Below are 20190 nucleotides of genomic sequence, written 5' to 3'. Positions count from 1 at the left end.
GGATGGGGAAGAATTCCATAAACACCGGAGGGGAATCGGTATAGATTACACCTGAACCTGGAACAGTAGCTCCGAACAGAGGAAGAACATCATGAGCGTGCACCCTACGCTGCAAATGTTCAGTAGATTTAACAGTCATCAGTTAAAGAAGCCATATCGCGAGTGTGCGCTCTTCGTTGGTCGCTTTAGTTGGTTAAAGGAGTCATGAGGCGAAGAAATTGAATGAAAACAACAGTATTCATTCACCATGCGCCCCTGGGTGGGATCGAACCACCAGCCTTCCGGTTAACAGCCGAACGCGCTAGCCAATTGCACCACAGAGGCATGCTGATTGGTTAACGACACACTCGTCAAGTTTAACAGGCAAACCAAACATTACATTTTTTTAGTGTGGCCAACACTAATAAAATGTTGCAGAAACATTGTGGGGCTTCCATAGTGTGGAGGTTATCACGTCGGGTTCACACGCTGAAGGTCCGCAGTTCGATTCTGAGTGGAAGCATCAGTATAATGTTAGGAAAAAATAATCGTAGGAGAAAAGGAAATGAAATGGAATTAATAACTTGTAATGTATCTTATCTTGATGACAACTAGACTAGAACAAGTAGACATTTGGAAACTACACACAGACAACCAACCAATCATAGTAAAAGTTATCTCACGGTTCCTCGAAAGGAAAAAATGTCGTCAATAAGACTTGGTTCATTACATTGGAATAGAGCGCAATGGTAAGCCTGGCTAGCTCAGTCGGTAGAGCATGAGACTCTTAATCTCAGGGTCGGGGGTTCGAGCCCCCCGTTGGGCGTCATATATTTGCAAATAATTGCAGATGAAAGTTAGAAGTTGGGAGACGATCGTTAGAATTTTGTAATCATTCCAGAATAATTCTATAGCGGATTGTAGTTTCCATAGTGTAGTGGTTATCACGTCGGCCTAACACGCTGAAGGTCCTCAGTTCGATCCTGGGTGGAAACAGGACAATGTATTTTTAGAAAGACTATCAAAAAAACACATTTTGGTTTTTTGAAAAAGCCAAGCATTCATGTTTCTTGTGAAAATGAAATCTACATCATGACAATGTGAAGATATTCGCAATGCTGTATCCGGAGGAAGTCAACAGAAAGGGGGAAATCAATGATGACAGTGGTTGTTGAAAAAGGTGCCATAACCCCGAAGAGACTTCTTCTGTAGCCAAACGTCAATGACTGTTGTTTTAGGGAAATGAGAAATGACTTGCGCTGGATGGGGAAGAATTCCATAAACACCGGAGGGGAATCTATATAGATTACACCTGAACCTGGAACAGTAGCTCCGGACAGAGGAAGAACATCATGAGCGTGCACCCTACGCTGCAAATGTTCAGTAGATTTAACAGTCATCAGTTAAAGAAGCCATATCGCGAGTGTGCGCTCTTCATTGGACGCTTTAGTTGGTTAAAGGAGTCATGAGGCGAAGAAATTGAATTAAAAACAACAGTATTCATTCACCATGCGCCCCTGGGTGGGATCGAACCACCAGCCTTCCGTTTTTTTTTTTATATATTTAAACGATTTATTGTCACAATTAAAATTTAAATTGCTTTACAGATACTTGGGGCATTTACGTGATTTGTGACATAAGTGACTTGCTGTGGCCAAGGAGAAACATAACAAAGAAAAACAAAAAGAACCAATTTCGAGACGGAATTGAAAGAGGACAAATGATTTTGGTGAAAAATATAAAATTTAACAATACGACATCTTGGGGGGATTATAAAGGGAAATTATAATTGTAATGAGAGAACAATGTTGTATAAAGATAAGACGAAATTTGTGGAGAATTTTGAGAAAGAATATTTAAGGATTAGGAGGTGACATCTGGGGAGAATTTTTTGAAAAAAGGAGGCTTGACCAGAGAGACTGTATTTCGTTTATGGCTGGGGTGAGGTTTTGGCTGCGGGCGGTCCAGACGGTGATGATGTAGGATTGGATGAGGGCCAGTATTTTCTCTTTATTGGGGCCATTTCCAATGTCTCCATTTATTGTTGATTTGAGTGGTTTTTGACATCCAAGTTTCGTTAGTTGAATTCGAAGCCATAAACTGATGTGGACTTTCTCAGAACAGAGTAACATAAGATGGTCGTCAGTTTCTTGGCCACCATTGCATAGAGGACATTGGTCATTTCTAGAAAGTCTGAGGCTTGTGAGGCGCATTTTGGTAGGGAGCTGATTATGGTTGAAATCCCAGACCAGTTCAGCGTTTCTTCCTTTCATTTTGGCCACCCAACGCCAGATGGAAGCCCAGTCGAGGTCTGGTTTCGCAACTTCGGTTCTCCCTGGTTGCCCAAGGTTAGCGATCAGGTGATTGTAGGTGGCGCGGTGATTGGATACGGTTGACGATTTGAAGATGCCAGCTTTAAGTAGATCGGTGATGGTTGAAAGTGCGGTGGTGAAGTATGGATGTGATGAATGGGTTGCATTAAATCTGGGCTGGATGATTTGTTGAAGGAGATTCTTGAGGTGTGGACCCAACCAATAAACGGCTGCAGCTCTCTCAATAGCCTCGGGATGGATTAAGGATTTAAAGATTTGACGGGTGAAAAGGGATTGGAAGAATTGAAAAAGTAAGGTGACTCCAAGTCCACCTTGGAGTCGGGGGCGGATCAAAACATTTAGGGGTGGGTGCTCTCTTCGTTGTGCCCAAAGAAATTTGTTGCATTTCTGTTGGAGGAGAAGGGCTTGGGTTTTGTTGCAAGGGAGTACATGAGCTATATGAACAAGTTGGGATAAGACATGTTGTTTGATGAATAGGACGCGACCATAAAAAGTGAAATGACGGTGTGTGTTTGTGATAAGAATATTTTGTATGATGTTGAACTGTCTTTGCCAATTGTCTCTTACTGTTGTTTTTATTTCAGAAGAAAAAGTAATTCCAAGAATTTTCAAGTTGTCTACTTGAGTTATCTAATCATGTGGCCAAGTACGTTTAGGATGAATTTGATTAAAATTGCTTCTACGTGGGATCGAACTCCTAACCTCAGGAATCCCAGCCGACGCCGCTACCGTCTGCGCTACTACGGCTTGTGGACATTGATTTAAGGTCCAAGTGCCTAGACCAAGTAATTTTGTCTTCCCCTTGTTAATACGTGCATTTGTCCAGGCACAAAATTCTAGAATAATCTCGCATGCACGACGTACATCTTTCATTGATGAGACAAAAACTACTAGATCATCTACATATGCACGAACTTTGATGCGTTTTCCGTAGTGTTCAATTCCGTCAATACCCCTAGACAAGCAAACTAAAAGCGGTTCAATATAGAGGGCAAACAGATGGACTGACAGAGGGCACCCCTGTCGCACGGATTGTGCATTGTCCACAGTACCGACTGTGTCATTACCGTTCAATGGACATAGTTCAGTTATACTGTACAGCGTTTTCAACCAATCAACAAAGAGGGGGGGATAGCCCATGGCTGTCATTACTTCCCACAGAACGTCTCGATTGACAAGGTCATATGCTTTCTCTAAATCGTACGCGAGAATGGCGGCCGGTTTGAGAGAAGATACCTCTTTTGATTTACGACCTGTATTATCAATGACATCTCGGATTAAACACAAGCTGTCAAAGATATAGCGGCCGGGTACACCACCTTTTTGATGTGAGTCTAGAGAGTTTTGAAGAGATTTTCTCAGACGAAAAGCCAATACTGACGCGATTAACTTATAATCGGTATTTAACAAAGAGATTGGTCGGTAATCGGTGATTTTACTCGGTGATGGGATTTTTGGGACTAATTTTATAGCTGCCCTTCCCTGCGACGGCTGGAGTTTTCTTTTTTCGAGGACGCAATTCATCATTTCCAGAAAATGAACACCAATAACATCCCAAAATTTTATATAAAACTCAAAAGGAATGCCATCTGTACCCGGGGCCTTGTTCTTTTTAGTTGCCTTAAGGGCGATGTTAATTTCATCTACTGTGAACGGATCTACAAGATAGTTGTCACTCTTCGGGATCGAACCTAGTACTCCTCGATTCAACGCTTGAGCGTTTAACGACTGAGCTACCACTGATACACCCGAATCGTTTTTAGTGGGTTTTGTACGGGTAAGTGCACCTCTAATCCCTTCTAGAAATTTTCCAGCTAATTGGGTATTGGGGGAGGGCTGGTTCTGAAAAATTCTACTAAAGTGTTCAATTATTTCTTGATTAATCTGCTCACGTTGGGTAATTTTACAGTTATCATTACTTTTGAGCTGAGTGATCAGAGACTTCTGGAAATTGCTCGTTGACTTGTTCATATGAAAGGTAGATGGCTCTTCTTCGGCTATACTTTGAACGCGTGAACGTATTGCAAATCCCCTCAATGCTTCTCGTTCCCAGGCTAGAAACTCACGTTTCAACTCCATGTAACGCGCATGATTGAAATTTACATTGTTCACGGTTTCTTTTAGTTGATGTTGGAGTAATTTCCTTTTGACTCTCTGATCACAGATTCTCTTTTTACAATAGTTAATTGATAATCGCCTTAGGCTAGGTTTGAAAATAATCTCCCACCAATGGTCTACGTTTTCAATTCGGGATGGGTGTTGGGACATTTCTTCAATAAAGACATGCACCAAGTTTATATATTCTTCTTCCTCAAGAATTGATGAGTTAAGTTTCCATAAATTCCTCGACTTATTTCTCACTACACTAGGAGGGGTGGTGCTGTTTATATACCCTACGATTGGTCTGTGATCCCCGAGTGGTAAGTCGTGCAAATGGATATCAGAAAATTTTACGTGATGGTGGCAATAAATTCGGTCCAATCTAGCCTGGCTAGCCGCACAATTGTACGTCCAACAAGGTTCATTTTTCCGAATTTCTCTCCAGACATCTGTTAATGAAAGGGCTTTTACTAAATGTCGGAGGGGTTCTAGTAATGCTAGTCTAATTTTAGGTGGTGTTGTGTTGCTACTTTTACGGTCATCGATCTCGTCAACGGCATTAAAATCTCCCAATATAATTGCTGGTGCCTTATACTGGGCAACATAAGCCGGAATAGTTTGCCGGAGGGAAGAATCTCTATAACTTTTATTTTGGTCACCAGATGGGGCGTAAATACACACGAAAGCAAGACAATTTACTTCCATGGCTATCAGCCTCCCCTCCGGTTCAAACAAAATGTTTTTGGCGCTCAGCCCGTGTCGTACTAGGATGGCTGTCCCATGTTGTCTAGGACCGAGATTTGTGTGCATCTGGTAATGTTTAGTAAATACGGTGCTAGAGTGAAATACTACTTCTTGCAAACATATAATATCAAGTTTATTATGTAAAAAGAAATTGAGTATTATTTGAAGTTTGTCAGGTGACGATATTCGGTTGATATTATATGTCGCGATGTTAGTCATGATTAATATTTAAATTTGGGTTTAGAGGGTTGGGTCTTGTTATCGTGGGCTTTTTTCCTTCTAACGGCCTCCATTGCTTTGAGAGTTTTATCTTCTATAGGGGTTGATGGAGTGCCGAGGGGGACGCCCAAGGACTCCTGAGTCTCACTCACATGACTAGCCTCCTGGCTATCAAGTGGGCGTTGTCCTGGCTGAATACTCCCACCAGAAAAAGAAATGTCTTCCTCAGGATTTGAAATCGAAACCACCTCGGTTGCATCCATCTCTTCAACCACCTCGTTATCCATCTGATCTATCGTGGATGGAATAGATGGTACTCCAGGTGAAATTGGAGCGGGTGGAACATCGTTCCCCCCAGAGAGGTCGGGAAAAGAATTAATGTCCACACCCGGTATCGAAACTGGAACCTCTCGAGTCGGAGACCCGAGTTCAACCAACTGAGCTACAGAAGATTCAATATCCTCAGCTACCTCGCCCGAGCCAGAGGAAGAGGCAGTACGACTCCTCTTTTTTGATTGTTTTTGTTGGTCACGGAATTACCTCGTCTGTTTCATTTTCTTTTTCTTGACCAATTTGGACGCAACAGACGAAGCTACACAGTTGGTGTCTTCAGCGTCAGAATCGGTGTCAGAAGAAGATTCAGCTCCATCGGGTTTCGAAATCGGATCCTCTGGAGCTCCATCAAGAACGACAACAGTCGACGTCGTTGGCCTCTGGGCTAACTCGGGGAATGTATCAGCGTCAACAGTTGGATCAATTGGCATTTGCCCGCCACCAATCGGTTCTGTCTCCTGGGGCTTCCTAGCAGTTGTCCTAACTGGCCCACGATTTGTTAGTACACTACTATAGCTACGTGTTCCAATGGGGCCTTTTGAAATGGTGCTGGGGTTGGTTAAACTACGGGGTTGCTTGGGGCAATTAGCTAAGACATGGGTGGGAGAATCACACATGCGGCATGTCTGCATTTGCCCTGCATAAGACACCATTATTGGTTCCTTGTAGCTTCCAAAGGTGATATAAGACGGAATGCTCTTGTGGATTTCCATATCCACGTTGACAATTCCAGTCTTTATCCCGTTCCACCTTGGAAGCGATCTATCCTGATACGTGTCCCAAAAAATCCGAGAAATCACTCCATACTCACGCAATCTCTTGTTTAGCAGGCTTAGGTCATCATCGAATTTGAAATGTTGAATTCTAACGCGTACAAGGTTAACTGACCTATCTCTCACTCTAATTTTGACCTCCTTGCCACTAATGACTACTGATTCTTTAGCACTAAATTTATTCAAAAATTCAATATGGTCATTGACGGTCTTGAACCCAATTCGGAAAACGCAAATAGCTCGTCCTGGTAGGCGAGAAACTGCATCAAAGATGCTATCAGATTCATTACTATCGTGCTCGAAACATTCGTAGAACTCATGCCTGGTCACTTCAGTATTACCAAAAGAGATTTCGGCAGTACGTGGCCAGACGTCTGGGGATTCCGACCCCATTTTACCCACAATAACAGGGGCAAAAGGACGGGGAGAAAAATGCAAAAAGAGGGAACAAAACCAAAATGGCGCTCAACAAACAACAAGGGAAACAGGACATACAAGCAACAATACAACAAAAGAGAAACAAAAAAAGAACAAATAGTTTTTTGACTCACAGCAAGATGTCACACTTGGGAGATCAGTTAGACACGTCTAGTCACAGCCGAACGCGCTAGCCAATTGCGCCACAGAGGCATGCTGATTGGTTAACGACACACTCGTCAAGTTCAACAGGCAAACCAAACATTACATTTTTTTAGTGTGGCCAACACTAATAAAATGTTGCAGTAACATTGTGTGGCTTCCATAGTGTAGAGGTTATCACGTCGGCTTCACACGCTGAAGGTCCTCAGTTCGATCCTGAGTGGAAGCATCAGTATAACGTTAGAAAAAATTAATCGTAGGAGAAAAGGAAATGAAATGGAATTAATAACTTGTAATGTATCTTATCTTAATGACAACTAGACTAGAACAAGTAGACATCTGGAAACTACACACAGACAACCAACCAATCATAGTAAAAGTTATCTCACGGTTCCTGGAAAGAAAAAAATGTCGTCAATAAGACTTGGTTCATTACATTGGAATAGAGCGCAATGGTAAGCCTGGCTAGCTCAGTCGGTAGAGCATGAGACTCTTAATCTCAGGGTCGGGGGTTCGAGCCCTCCGTTGGGCGTCATATATTTGCAAATAATTTCAGATGAAAGTTAGAAGTTGGGAGACGATCGTTAGAATTTTGTAATCATTCCAGAATAATTCTATAGCGGATTGTAGTTTCCATAGTGTAGTGGTTATCACGTCAGCCTAACACGCTGAAGGTCCTCAGTTCGATCCTGGGTGGAAACAGGACAATGTATTTTTAGAAAGACTATCAAAAAAGCACATTTTGGTTTTTTGAAAAAGCCAAGCATTCATGTTTCTTGTGAAAATGAAATCTACATTATGACAATGTGAAGATATTCGCAATGCTGTATCCGGAGGAAGTCAACAGAAAGCGGGAAATCAATGATGACTGTGGTTGTTGAAAAAGGTGCTATAACCCCGAAGAGACTTCTTCTGTAGCCAAACGTCAATGACTGTTGTTTTAGGGAATTGAGAAATGACTTGCGCTGGATGGGGAAGAATTCCATAAACACCGGAGGGGAATCTATATAGATTACACCTGAACCTGGAACAGTAGCTCCGGACAGAGGAAGAACATCATGAGCGTGCACCCTACGCTGCAAATGTTCAGTAGATTTAACAGTCATCAGTTAAAGAAGCCATATCGCGAGTGTGCGCTCTTCATTGGACGCTTTAGTTGGTTAAAGGAGTCATGAGGCGAAGAAATTGAATTAAAACAACAGTATTCATTCACCATGCGCCCCTGGGTGGGATCGAACCATCAGCCTTCCGGTTTTTTTTTTTATATTTAAACGATTTATTGTCACGATTAAAATTTAAATTGCTTTACAGATACTTGGGGCATTTACGAGATTTGTGACATAAGTGACTTGCTGTGGCCAAGGAGAAACATAACAAAGAAAAAGAAACATTTCGAGACGGAAATGAGAGAGGACAAATGATTTTGGTGAAAAATGTGAAATTTAACAATACGACATCTGGGGGGGATCCAAGAAATATTAATTGTAATGAGAGAACAATTTTGTATAAAGATAAGAAGAAATCTGTTGAGAATTTTGAGAGGGAATATTTATGGATTAGAAGGTGACATCTGGGGAGAATTTTTTGAATGAAGGAGGCTTGACCAGAGAGACTGTATTTCATTGATGGCTGGGGTGAGGTTTTGGCTGCGGGCGGTCCAGACGGTTCTTTGTGCTTCTGACTATCTAGTGACTCTGGTGAACTGTTCTGTGCATTGATTGTGACTCAACTTGACTGATATTCATTAAGATCTATCTTGGAGTGTCCATTGTTTTGATTATGCTCGTCATGTCGCCCAGGGCGATGTCTAGACAGCAGCTTCTCACGACTATTCACTCCATGCTTATTCCACCCATTCTTCCTAAAGCACTTCTGTTTACCATCCGATTTCATGGAATTGCTAGAACACCACCAACAAAACGTGGAAGAAGAGGTGGAAAGTCAGCACAAGCGAGCTACAGCAGAGCCAAGCAGTTCCTTCATTGTTCACTTGTCAATGCCAGATCATTGCTTAGCAGATCGCACATCGTTCAACATCATATTATTGAAAACAATCTTGACTTTGTAGCCATTACAGAATCCTGGCTACCAGTTGAAGGTGGTGATGAAATCTTACGGGGAACTTGTCCAGCTGGCTACTCGGGCCTTCACGTACCGCGGACGGGCAGGAGAGGTGGAGGAGTGGCAGTCATCTACCGTAACACAGTAAGATGTCGCCTCCTCTCTCTTGACTTCGTAGCTCAATCATTCGAGTTTCTCGCAGTTTCACTGTCTGTGAACTCAGTGGCAATCGTCCTTCTCGTAGTGTATCGTCCCCCAACCAACAACGCCAATCAGTTTAGTGATGAATTTGCATGTCTACTAGAATCTTTAGTGTCGGCCCCCGGTCGACTACTAATTGTGGGTGATTTTAATTTTCACGTTGATGACAAGTCAAGCCATGTCGCTCGCTCTTTCATCTCCCTAACTGACTCATTCGACCTTAAACAATACGTAAGCGATTCGACTCATAGTGGTGGCCACACATTGGACCTTGTGTTTTCACGTGCAGCAGATGACTTCATATCGACCTGTTATGTCTCTGACGTAATTAGTGATCATCGTGCTGTCCAGTGGTATGCTAGTGTTAATCAACCTCTCCGGCCAAAGAAGACAGTGGAGTTTAGGAAGACTAAGTCAATTGACTTTAATTCATTCATCTCTGACTTGTCCTCTCTTCCAATTGTAACAGGCCGTTCTGTCGACTGTGAGAGTGCTGTGCTACAGTATAACGATGGTCTATCTGATGTGTTAAATCGCCATGCCCCATTGATCAAAAGAACTTTTATTGTCCACCCGGACAACCCGTGGGACAATGAGATGATTCATTCTGCAAGGAGGAGAGCTAGAAGAGCTGAGCGACGTTGGAGAGTGACCGGTCTCACAGTTGACAAGGAGATAATGAATCAGACTTTACTGAACCTCCATACAATGATTAATGAAGCGAAAGCTTCCTTTCTGGAATCAAAAATCCTGGAGTCAACAGGAAAGAAGTCCCTCTTCCGTATTGTCGATTCGTTTCTCCTCGTCAAACCCGGTCTCCGTTTGCCTTCACATGACTGCCTCTCTGCGCTGGTTGAGCAATTCAGCAGCTTCTTTCTTCGTAAGATCCAGGATATACGAACGAGCCTTGATGCTGTTGCTGATGGTTGGGTTCCTGAGATAAGGAAATCAGTCATTCCATTCTCATCATTCCTACCTGTATCTGTTGAAGAGGTTTCTGCTCTGTTACTAGCCTCCCCATCAAAGTCGTCTCCACTTGATCCGTTGCCTACTTCAATCCTGAAAGAATGTGTGACTATACTGGCTCCACCCATCACTGATATTGTAAATCTATCTTTTTCCTCTGGTGTATTCCCACACACAATGAAACTTGCTTTAATCACTCCTCTGTTAAAGAAAAATGATCTTGACCCTGATGTTCTTTCTAACTATAGACCTGTATCAAACCTTTCATTTCTATCCAAACTTCTTGAGAGACTGGCTGCTAAACAACTGTTAAATCATATTGAACTGCGATCTCTTTTTGTCCCTGTGCAATCTGCCTACAGAGCTGCACACTCTACTGAAACTGCTCTTCTCAAAGTCTTGAATGACCTACTATTGGCAGTGGATAGAGGTGATGCCGTAATTCTTGCTTTACTTGATCAAAGTGCTGCTTTTGATACGATTGATCATGACATTCTACTTGATCGTCTATCAGCTCGATTTGGTATCTCAGGCACTGCTTTGTCCTGGTTCACCTCCTACCTTTCTGATAGGAGGCAATCTGTCAGTGTTAGCGGTTTTTCTTCCTCCCCATGTCCCCTTCTCTATGGAGTTCCACAAGGTTCTGTGCTTGGCCCCATTTTGTATGTCCTTTACATATCGCCAATGCATGATATAATTGCCTCAACTGGAATCTTGGATCACTACTACGCGGATGATACCCAAGAATATCAGTCATTTCATCTCAAACCAGGTGCAATTGACCAGCAACTAGCCTTCTCTTGTCTCTCGGCGTCCATCACGGAACAAAAGAAGTGGCTATCAAACAATCGGCTGAAACTGAATTCAGAAAAGACCGATGCTCTTCTCGTTTCATCACCATCCAATGTAAAGTCCTTAGTATCCTGTCCTCTTGAGCTGGGTGATGCCCTTATCATCCCATCACCTGTCGTTCGAAACCTTGGAGTACTGCTCGACTCTCATCTCACAATGGATCATCAGATACGCTCCACCTGTAGGAAGGCGTATTTTCACCTTCGACGGATTGCCAGAATAAAGAGATTCCTATCGCGTCCCGCAATTTGTCAGCTGGTGAGTGCGTTTGTCATCTCCCAGCTTGACTATGGAAACTCCTTACTCGTTGGTCTTCCTAACTCACAACTAGAGAGACTTCAGCGTGTGCAAAACTCAGCAGCTCGCTTAATTTCTGGTGCTCGTCGCTTTGATCACATCACTCCGATACTTCGTACTCTTCACTGGCTCCCCATTAAACAGCGGATTATATTCAAGATAGCTGTACTTGTCTTTCGTTGTTTGATTGGTGTTGCCCCCCAGTACCTCATTGATGCAATTGAAATTCGTCGTCCCTGTCGAGAACTCCGCTCTTCATCCCAACTTCTTCTTCATTCTCCTCCCTAACGCACCAAAACGTATGGCGACCGATCTTTCTCTGTTGCTTCCTCTCGTATTTGGAACTCGCTTCCAATTGACCTGCGTTTACTGGCAATCTACCCCTACTCTATTTCTTTTTCTCTGATACAGTTCCGTTGTAAATTAAAAACACATCTCTTTCAAATTTCCTTTTGTAATTGAATTCTCCTGTTTCTGTCGAAGCTCATAGCGCCTTTGATCATATAATGGAAAAGGCGCTATTCAATATAAATGCAATACATTATTATTATTATTATTATTGTTAGTTGAATTCGGAGCCATAAACTTATGTGAACTTTCTCAGAACATAGTAACATAAGATGGTCGTCAGTTTCTTGGCCGCCATTGCATAGAGGACATTGGTCATTTCTAGAAAGTCTGAGGCTTGTGAGGCGCATTTTGGTAGGGAGCTGATTATGGTTGAAATCCCAGACCAGTTCAGCGTTTCTTCCTTTCATTTTGGCCACCCAACGCCAGATGGAAGCCCAGTCGAGGTCCGGTTTCGCAAATTCGGTTCTCCCTGGTTGCCCAAGGTTAGCGATCAGGTTATTGTAGGTGGCGCGGTGATTGGATACGGTTGACGATGTGAAGATGCCAGCTTTAAGTAGATCGGTGATGGTTAAAAGTGCGGTGGTGAAGTATGGATGTGATGAATGGGTTGTATAAAATCTGGGCTGGATGATTTGTTGAAGGAGATTCTTGAGGTGTGGACCCAACCAATAAACGGCTGCAGCTCTCTCAATAGCCTCGGGATGGATTAAAGATTTAAAGATTTGACGGGTGAAAAGGGATTGGAAAAATTGAAAAAGTAAGGTGACTCCAAGTCCACCTTGGAGTCGGGGGCGGATCGAAACATTTAGGGGTGGGTGCTCTCTTCGTTGTGCCCAAAGAAATTTGTTGCATTTTTGTTGGAGGAGAAGGGCTTGGGTTTTGTTGCAAGGGAGTACATGAGCTATATGAACAAGTTGTGATAAGACATGTTGTTTGATGAATAGGACGCGACCATAACAAGTGAAATGACGGTGTGTGTTTGTGATAAGAATATTTTGTATGATGTTGAACTGTATTTGCCAATTGTCTCTTACTGTTGTTTTTATTTCAGAAGAAAAAGTAATTCCAAAAATTTTCAAGTTGTCTACTTGAGTTATCCAATCATGTGGCCAAGTACGTTTAGGATGAGTTTGATTGAAATTGCTTCTACGTGGGATAGAACTCCTAACCTCAGGAATCTCAGCCGACGCCGCTACCGTCTGCGCTACTACGGCCTGTGCAAATTGATTTAAGGTCCAAGTGCCTAGACCAAGTAATTTTGTCTTCCCCTTGTTAATACGCGCATTTGTCCAGGCACAAAATTCTAGAATAATCTCGCATGCACGACGTACATCTTTCATTGATGAGACAAAAACTACTAGATCATCTACATATGCACGAACTTTGATGCGTTTTCCGTAGTGTTCAATTCCGTCAATACCCCTAGACAAGCAAACTAAAAGCGGTTCAATATAGAGGGCAAACAGATGGACTGACAGAGGGCACCCCTGTCGCACGGATTGTGCATTGTCCACAGTACCGACTAAGTCATTACCGTTCAATGGGCATAGTTCAGTTATACTGTACAGCGTTTTCAACCAATCAACAAAGAGGGGGGGATAGCCCATGGCTGTCATTACTTCCCACAGAACGTCTCGATTGACAAGGTCATATGCTTTCTCTAAATCGTACGCGATAACGGCGGCCGGTTTGAGAGAAGATACCTCTTTTGATTTACGACCTGTATTATCAATGACATCTCGGATTAAACACAAGCTGTCAAAGATATAGCGGCCGGGTACACCACCTTTTTGATGTGAGTCTAGAGAGTTTTGAAGAGATTTTCTCAGACGAAAAGCCAATACTGACGCGATTAACTTGTAATCGGTATTTAACAAAGAGATTGGTCGGTAATCGGTGATTTTACTAGGTGTTGGGATTTTTGGGACTAATCTTATAGCTGCCCTTCCCTGCGACGGCTGGAGTTTTCTTTTGTCGAGGACGCAATTCATCATTTCCAGAAAATGAACACCAATAACATCCCAAAATTTTATATAAAACTCAAAAGGAATGCCATCTGTACCCGGGGCCTTGTTCTTTTTAGTTGCCTTAAGGGCGTTGTTAATTTCATCTACTGTGAACGAATCTACAAGAAAGTTGTCACTCTCCGGGATCGAACCTAGTACTCCTCGATTCAACGCTTGAGCGTTTAACGACTGAGCTACCACTGATACACCCGAATCGTTTTTAGTGGGTTTTGTACGGGTAATTGCACCTCTAATCCCTTCTAGAAATTTTCCAGCTAATTGGGTATTGGGGGAGGGCTGGTTCTGAAAAATTCTACTAAAGTGTTCAATTATTTCTTGGTTAATCTGCTCAGGTTGGGTAATTTTACAGTTATCATTAGTTTTGAGCTGAGTGATCAGAGACTTCTGGAAATTGCTCGTTGACTTGTTCATATGAAAGGTAGATGGCTCTTCTTCGGCTATACTTTGAACGCGTGAACGTATTGCAAATCCCCTCAATGCTTCTCGCTCCCAGGCTAGAAACTCACGTTTCAACTCCATGTAACGCGCATGATTGAAATTTACATTGTTCACGGTTTCTTTTAGTTGATGTTGGAGTAATTTCCTTTTGACTCTCTGATCACAGATTCTCTTTTTACAATAGTTAATTGATAATCGCCTGAGGCTAGGTTTGAAAATAATCTCCCACCAATGGTCTACGTTTTCAATACGGGATGGGTGTTGGGACATTTCTTCAATAAAGACATGCACCAAGTTTATATATTCTTCTTCCTCAAGAATTGATGAGTTAAGTTTCCATAAATTCCTTGACTTGTTCCTCACTACGCTAGGAGGGGTGGTGCTGTTTATATACCCTACGATTGGTCTGTGATCCCCGAGTGGTAAGTCGTGCAAATGGATATCAGAAAATTTTACGTGATGGTGGCAATAAATTCGGTCCAATCTAGCCTGGCTAGCCGCACAATTGTACGTCCAACAAGGTTCATTTTTCCGAATTTCTCTCCAGACATCTGTTAATGAAAGGGCTTTTACTAAATCTCGGAGGGGTTCTAGTAATGCTAGTATAATTTTAGGTGGTGTTGTGTTGCTACTTTTACGGTCATCGATCTCGTCAACGGCATTAAAATCTCCCAATATAATTGCTGGTGCCTTATACTGGGCAACATAAGCCGGAATAGTTTGCCGGAGGAAAGAATCTCTATAACTTTTATTTTGGTCACCAGATGGGGCGTAAATACACACGAAAGCAAGACCCTTTACTTCCATGGCTATCAGCCTCCCCTCCGGTTCAAACAAAATGTTTTTGGCGCTCAGCCCGTGTCGTACTAGGATGGCTGTCCCATGTTGTCTAGGACCGAGATTTGTGTGCATCTGGTAATGTTTAGTAAATACGGTGCTAGAGTGAAATACTACTTCTTGCAAACATATAATATCAAGTTTATGATGTAAAAAGAAATTGAGTATTATTTGAAGTTTGTCAGGTGACGATATTCTGTTGATATTATATGTCGCGATGTTAGTCATGATTAATATTTAAATTTGGGTTTAGAGGGTTGGGTTTTGTTATCGTGGGCTTTTTTCCTTCTAACGGCCTCCATTGCTTTGAGAGTTTTATCTTCTATGGGGGTTGATGGAGTGCCGAGGGGGACGCCCAAGGACTCCTGAGTCTCACTCACATGACTAGCCTCCTGGCTATCAAGTGGCCGTTGTCCTGGCTGAATACTCCCACCAGAAAAAGAAATGTCTTCATCAGGATTTGAAATCGAAACCACCTCGGTTGCATCCGTCTCTTCAACTACCTCGTTATCCATCTGATCTATCGTGGATGGAATAGATGGTACTCCAGGTGAGATTGGAGCGGGTGGAACATCGTTCCCCCCAGAGAGGTCGGGAAAAGAATTAATGTCCACACCCGGTATCGAAACTGGAACCTCTCGAGTCGGAGACCCGAGTTCAACCAACTGAGCTACACCAGATTCAATTTCCTCAGCTACCTCGCCCGAGCCAGGGGAAGAGGCAGTACGACTCCTCTTTTTTGATTGTTTTTGTTGGTCACGGAATTCCTTCGTCTGTTTCATTTTATTTTTCTTGACCAATTTGGATGCAACAGACGAACCTACACAGTTGGTGTCTTCAGCGTCAGCATCGGTGTCAGAAGAAGATTCAGTTCCATCGGGTTTCGAAATCGGATCCTCTGGAGCTCCATCAAGAACGACAACTCGGGGAATGTATCAGCGTCAACAGTTGGAGCAATTGGCATTTGCCCGCCACCAATCGGGCCTGTCTCCTGGGGCTTCCTAACAGTTGTCCTAACTGGGCCACGATTTGTTAGTACTACACTACTATAGCTACGTGTTCCAATGGGGCCTTTTGAAATGGTGCTGGGGTTGGTTAAACTACGGGGTTGCTTGGGGCAATTAGCTAAGACATGGGTGGGAGAATCACACATGCGGCATGTCTGCATTTGCCCTGCATAAGACACCATTATTGGTTCCTTGTAGCTTCCAAAGGTGATATAAGACGGAATGCTCTTGTGGATTTCCATATCCACGTTGACAATTCCAGTCTTTATCCCGTTCCACCTTGGGAGCGATCTATCCTGATACGTGTCCCAAAAAATCCGAGAAATCACTCCATACTCACGCAATCTCTTGTTTAGCAGGCTTAGGTCATCATCGAATTTGAAATGTTGAATTCTTACGCGTACAAGGTTAACTGACCTATCTCTAACTCTAATTCGGACCTCTTTGCCACTAATAACAACAGACTCTTTAGCACTAAATTTATCATTCAAATTCAATATGGTCATTGACGGTCTTGAACCCAATTCGGAAAACGCAAATAGCTCGTCCTGGTAGGCGAGAAACTGCATCAAAGATGCTATCAGATTCATTACTGTCGTGCTCGAAACATTCGTAGAACTCATGCCTGGTCACTTCAGTATTACCAAAAGAGATTTCGGCAGTACGTGGCCAGACGTCTGGGGATTCCGATCCCATTTTACCCATAATAACAGGGGCAAAAGGACGGGGAGAAAAATGCAAAAAGAGGGAACAAAACCAAAATGGCGCTCAACAAACAACAAGGGAAACAGGAAGCACAAGCAACAATACAACAAAAGAGAAACAAAAAAAGAACAAATAGTTGTTTGACTCACAGCAAGATGTCACACTTGGGAGATCAGTTAGACACGTCTAGTCATAGCCGAACGCGCTAGCCAATTGCGCCACAGAGGCATGCTGATTGGTTAACGACACACTCGTCAAGTTCAACAGGCAAACCAAACATAACATTTTTTTAGTGTGGCCAACACTAATAAAATGTTGCAGAAACATTGTGGGGCTTCCATAGTGTAGAGGTTATCACGTCGGCTTCACACGCTGAAGATCCTCAGTTCGATCCTGAGTGGAGGCATCAGTATAACGTTAGGAAAAATTAATCGTAGGAGAAAAGGAAATGAAATGGAATTAATAACTTGTAATGTATCTTATCTTAATGACAACTAGACTAGAACAAGTAGACATCTGGAAACTACACACAGACAACCAACCAATCATAGTAAAAGTTATCTCACGGTTCCTGGAAAGGAAAAAATGTCGTCAATAAGACTTGGTTCATTACATTGGAATAGAGCGCAATGGTAAGCCTGGCTAGTTCAGTCGGTAGAGCATGAGACTCTTAATCTCAGGGTCGGGGGTTCGAGCCCCCCGTTGGGCGTCATATATTTGCAAATAATTGCAGATGAAAGTTAGAAGTTGGGAGACGATCGTTAGAATTTTGTAATAATTCCAGAATAATTCTATGGAGGATTGTAGTTTCCATAGTGTAGTGGTTATCACGTCGGCCTAACACGCTGAAGGTCCTCAGTTCGATCCTGGGTGGAAACAGGACAATGTATTTTTAGAAAGACTATCAAAAAAGCACATTTTGGTTTTTTGAAAAAGCCAAGCATTCATGTTTCTTGTGAAAATGAAATCTACATTATGACAATGTGAAGATATTCGCAATGCTGTATCCGGAGGAAGTCAACAGAAAGCGGGAAATCAATGATGACTGTGGTTGTTGAAAAAGGTGCTATAACCCCGAAGAGACTTCTTCTGTAGCCAAACGTCAATGACTGTTGTTTTAGGGAATTGAGAAATGACTTGCGCTGGATGGGGAAGAATTCCATAAACACCGGAGGGGAATCTATATAGATTACACCTGAACCTAGAACAGTAGCTCCGGACAGAGGAAGAACATCATGAGCGTGCACCCTACGCTGCAAATGTTCAGTAGATTTAACAGTCATCAGTTAAAGAAGCCATATCGCGAGTGTGCGCTCTTCATTGGACGCTTTAGTTGGTTAAAGGAGTCATGAGGCGAAGAAATTGAATTAAAACAACAGTATTCATTCACCATGCGCCCCTGGGTGGGATCGAACCACCAGCCTTCCGGGTTTTTTTAAATATTTAAACGATTTATTGTCACGATTAAAATTTAAATTGCTTTACAGATACTTGGGGCATTTACGAGATTTGTGACATAAGTGACTTGCTGTGGCCAAGGAGAAACATAACAAAGAAAAAGAAACATTTCGAGACGGAAATGAGAGAGGACAAATGATTTTGGTGAAAAATGTGAAATTTAACAATACGACATCTGGGGGGGATCCAAGAAATATTAATTGTAATGAGAGAACAATTTTGTATAAAGATAAGAAGAAATCTGTTGAGAATTTTGAGAGGGAATATTTATGGATTAGAAGGTGACATCTGGGGAGAATTTTTTGAATGAAGGAGGCTTGACCAGAGAGACTGTATTTCATTGATGGCTGGGGTGAGGTTTTGGCTGCGGGCGGTCCAGACGGTGATGATGTAGGATTGGATGAGTGCCAATATTTTCTCTTTATTGGGGCCATTTCCAATGTCTCCATTTATTGTTGATTTGAGTGGTTTTTGACATCCAAGTTTCGTTAGTCGTCTGCTGGATCGCGCTCTCAGTAGCAGCACCGAAAAAGAGCTCCCGACTTTATTCAGTTTTAATTGAGAAATTACAGAATTTTTGTGTTTTACTATAGTTCTTTGTGCTTCTGACTATCTAGTGACTCTGGTGAACTGTTCTGTGCATTGATTGTGACTCAACTTGACTGATATTCATTAAGATCTATCTTGGAGTGTCCATTGTTTTGATTATGCTCGTCATGTCGCCCAGGGCGATGTCTAGACAGCAGCTTCTCACGACTATTCACTCCATGCTTATTCCACCCATTCTTCCTAAAGCACTTCTGTTTACCATCCGATTTCATGGAATTGCTAGAACACCACCAACAAAACGTGGAAGAAGAGGTGGAAAGTCAGCACAAGCGAGCTACAGCAGAGCCAAGCAGTTCCTTCATTGTTCACTTGTCAATGCCAGATCATTGCTTAGCAGATCGCACATCGTTCAACATCATATTATTGAAAACAATCTTGACTTTGTAGCCATTACAGAATCCTGGCTACCAGTTGAAGGTGGTGATGAAATCTTACGGGGAACTTGTCCAGCTGGCTACTCGGGCCTTCACGTACCGCGGACGGGCAGGAGAGGTGGAGGAGTGGCAGTCATCTACCGTAACACAGTAAGATGTCGCCTCCTCTCTCTTGACTTCGTAGCTCAATCATTCGAGTTTCTCGCAGTTTCACTGTCTGTGAACTCAGTGGCAATCGTCCTTCTCGTAGTGTATCGTCCCCCAACCAACAACGCCAATCAGTTTAGTGATGAATTTGCATGTCTACTAGAATCTTTAGTGCCGGCCCCCGGTCGACTACTAATTGTGGGTGATTTTAATTTTCACGTTGATGACAAGTCAAGCCATGTCGCTCGCTCTTTCATCTCCCTAACTGACTCATTCGACCTTAAACAATACGTAAGCGATTCGACTCATAGTGGTGGCCACACATTGGACCTTGTGTTTTCACGTGCAGCAGATGACTTCATATCGACCTGTTATGTCTCTGACGTAATTAGTGATCATCGTGCTGTCCAGTGGTATGCTAGTGTTAATCAACCTCTCCGGCCAAAGAAGACAGTGGAGTTTAGGAAGACTAAGTCAATTGACTTTAATTCATTCATCTCTGACTTGTCCTCTCTTCCAATTGTAACAGGCCATTCTGTCGACTGTGAGAGTGCTGTGCTACAGTATAACGATGGTCTATCTGATGTGTTAAATCGCCATGCCCCATTGATCAAAAGAACTTTTATTGTCCGCCCGGACAACCCGTGGGACAATGAGATGATTCATTCTGCAAGGAGGAGAGCTAGAAGAGCTGAGCGACGTTGGAGAGTGACCGGTCTCACAGTTGACAAGGAGATAATGAATCAGACTTTACTGAACCTCCATACAATGATTAATGAAGCGAAAGCTTCCTTTCTGGA

At 42.7% G+C, this 20190-nt stretch overlaps 9 non-coding genes across 9 annotated transcripts; 8 read left to right on the top strand and 1 right to left on the bottom strand.

Moving 5' to 3' along the window:
- Nucleotides 1-250: 250 nt before the first annotated feature.
- Nucleotides 251-324, bottom strand: Trnan-guu. Its single transcript has one exon. It is a non-coding gene; the product is annotated as a tRNA-Asn (tRNA).
- Nucleotides 325-732: 408 nt separating this feature from the next.
- Nucleotides 733-805, top strand: Trnak-cuu. Its single transcript has one exon. It is a non-coding gene; the product is annotated as a tRNA-Lys (tRNA).
- Nucleotides 806-902: 97 nt separating this feature from the next.
- Nucleotides 903-975, top strand: Trnav-aac. Its single transcript has one exon. It is a non-coding gene; the product is annotated as a tRNA-Val (tRNA).
- Nucleotides 976-7216: 6241 nt separating this feature from the next.
- Trnav-cac lies at nt 7217-7289 on the top strand. Its single transcript has one exon. It is a non-coding gene; the product is annotated as a tRNA-Val (tRNA).
- A 230-nt stretch (nt 7290-7519) lies between these two features.
- Trnak-cuu lies at nt 7520-7592 on the top strand. The gene has a single exon. It is a non-coding gene; the product is annotated as a tRNA-Lys (tRNA).
- Nucleotides 7593-7689: 97 nt separating this feature from the next.
- On the top strand, nt 7690-7762 carry Trnav-aac. Its single transcript has one exon. It is a non-coding gene; the product is annotated as a tRNA-Val (tRNA).
- A 9373-nt stretch (nt 7763-17135) lies between these two features.
- Trnav-cac lies at nt 17136-17208 on the top strand. The gene has a single exon. It is a non-coding gene; the product is annotated as a tRNA-Val (tRNA).
- Nucleotides 17209-17438: 230 nt separating this feature from the next.
- Nucleotides 17439-17511, top strand: Trnak-cuu. Its single transcript has one exon. It is a non-coding gene; the product is annotated as a tRNA-Lys (tRNA).
- A 97-nt stretch (nt 17512-17608) lies between these two features.
- Nucleotides 17609-17681, top strand: Trnav-aac. The gene has a single exon. It is a non-coding gene; the product is annotated as a tRNA-Val (tRNA).
- Nucleotides 17682-20190: the final 2509 nt, after the last annotated feature.

This window comes from Daphnia pulicaria, chromosome 1, assembly GCF_021234035.1.
Source record: "Daphnia pulicaria isolate SC F1-1A chromosome 1, SC_F0-13Bv2, whole genome shotgun sequence".
In the NCBI taxonomy this organism is placed as follows: Eukaryota; Metazoa; Arthropoda; class Branchiopoda; order Diplostraca; family Daphniidae; genus Daphnia; species Daphnia pulicaria.
The sequence above is the reverse complement of the archived record's forward strand: the minus strand, read 5'-3'. Positions and strand labels throughout refer to the sequence as shown.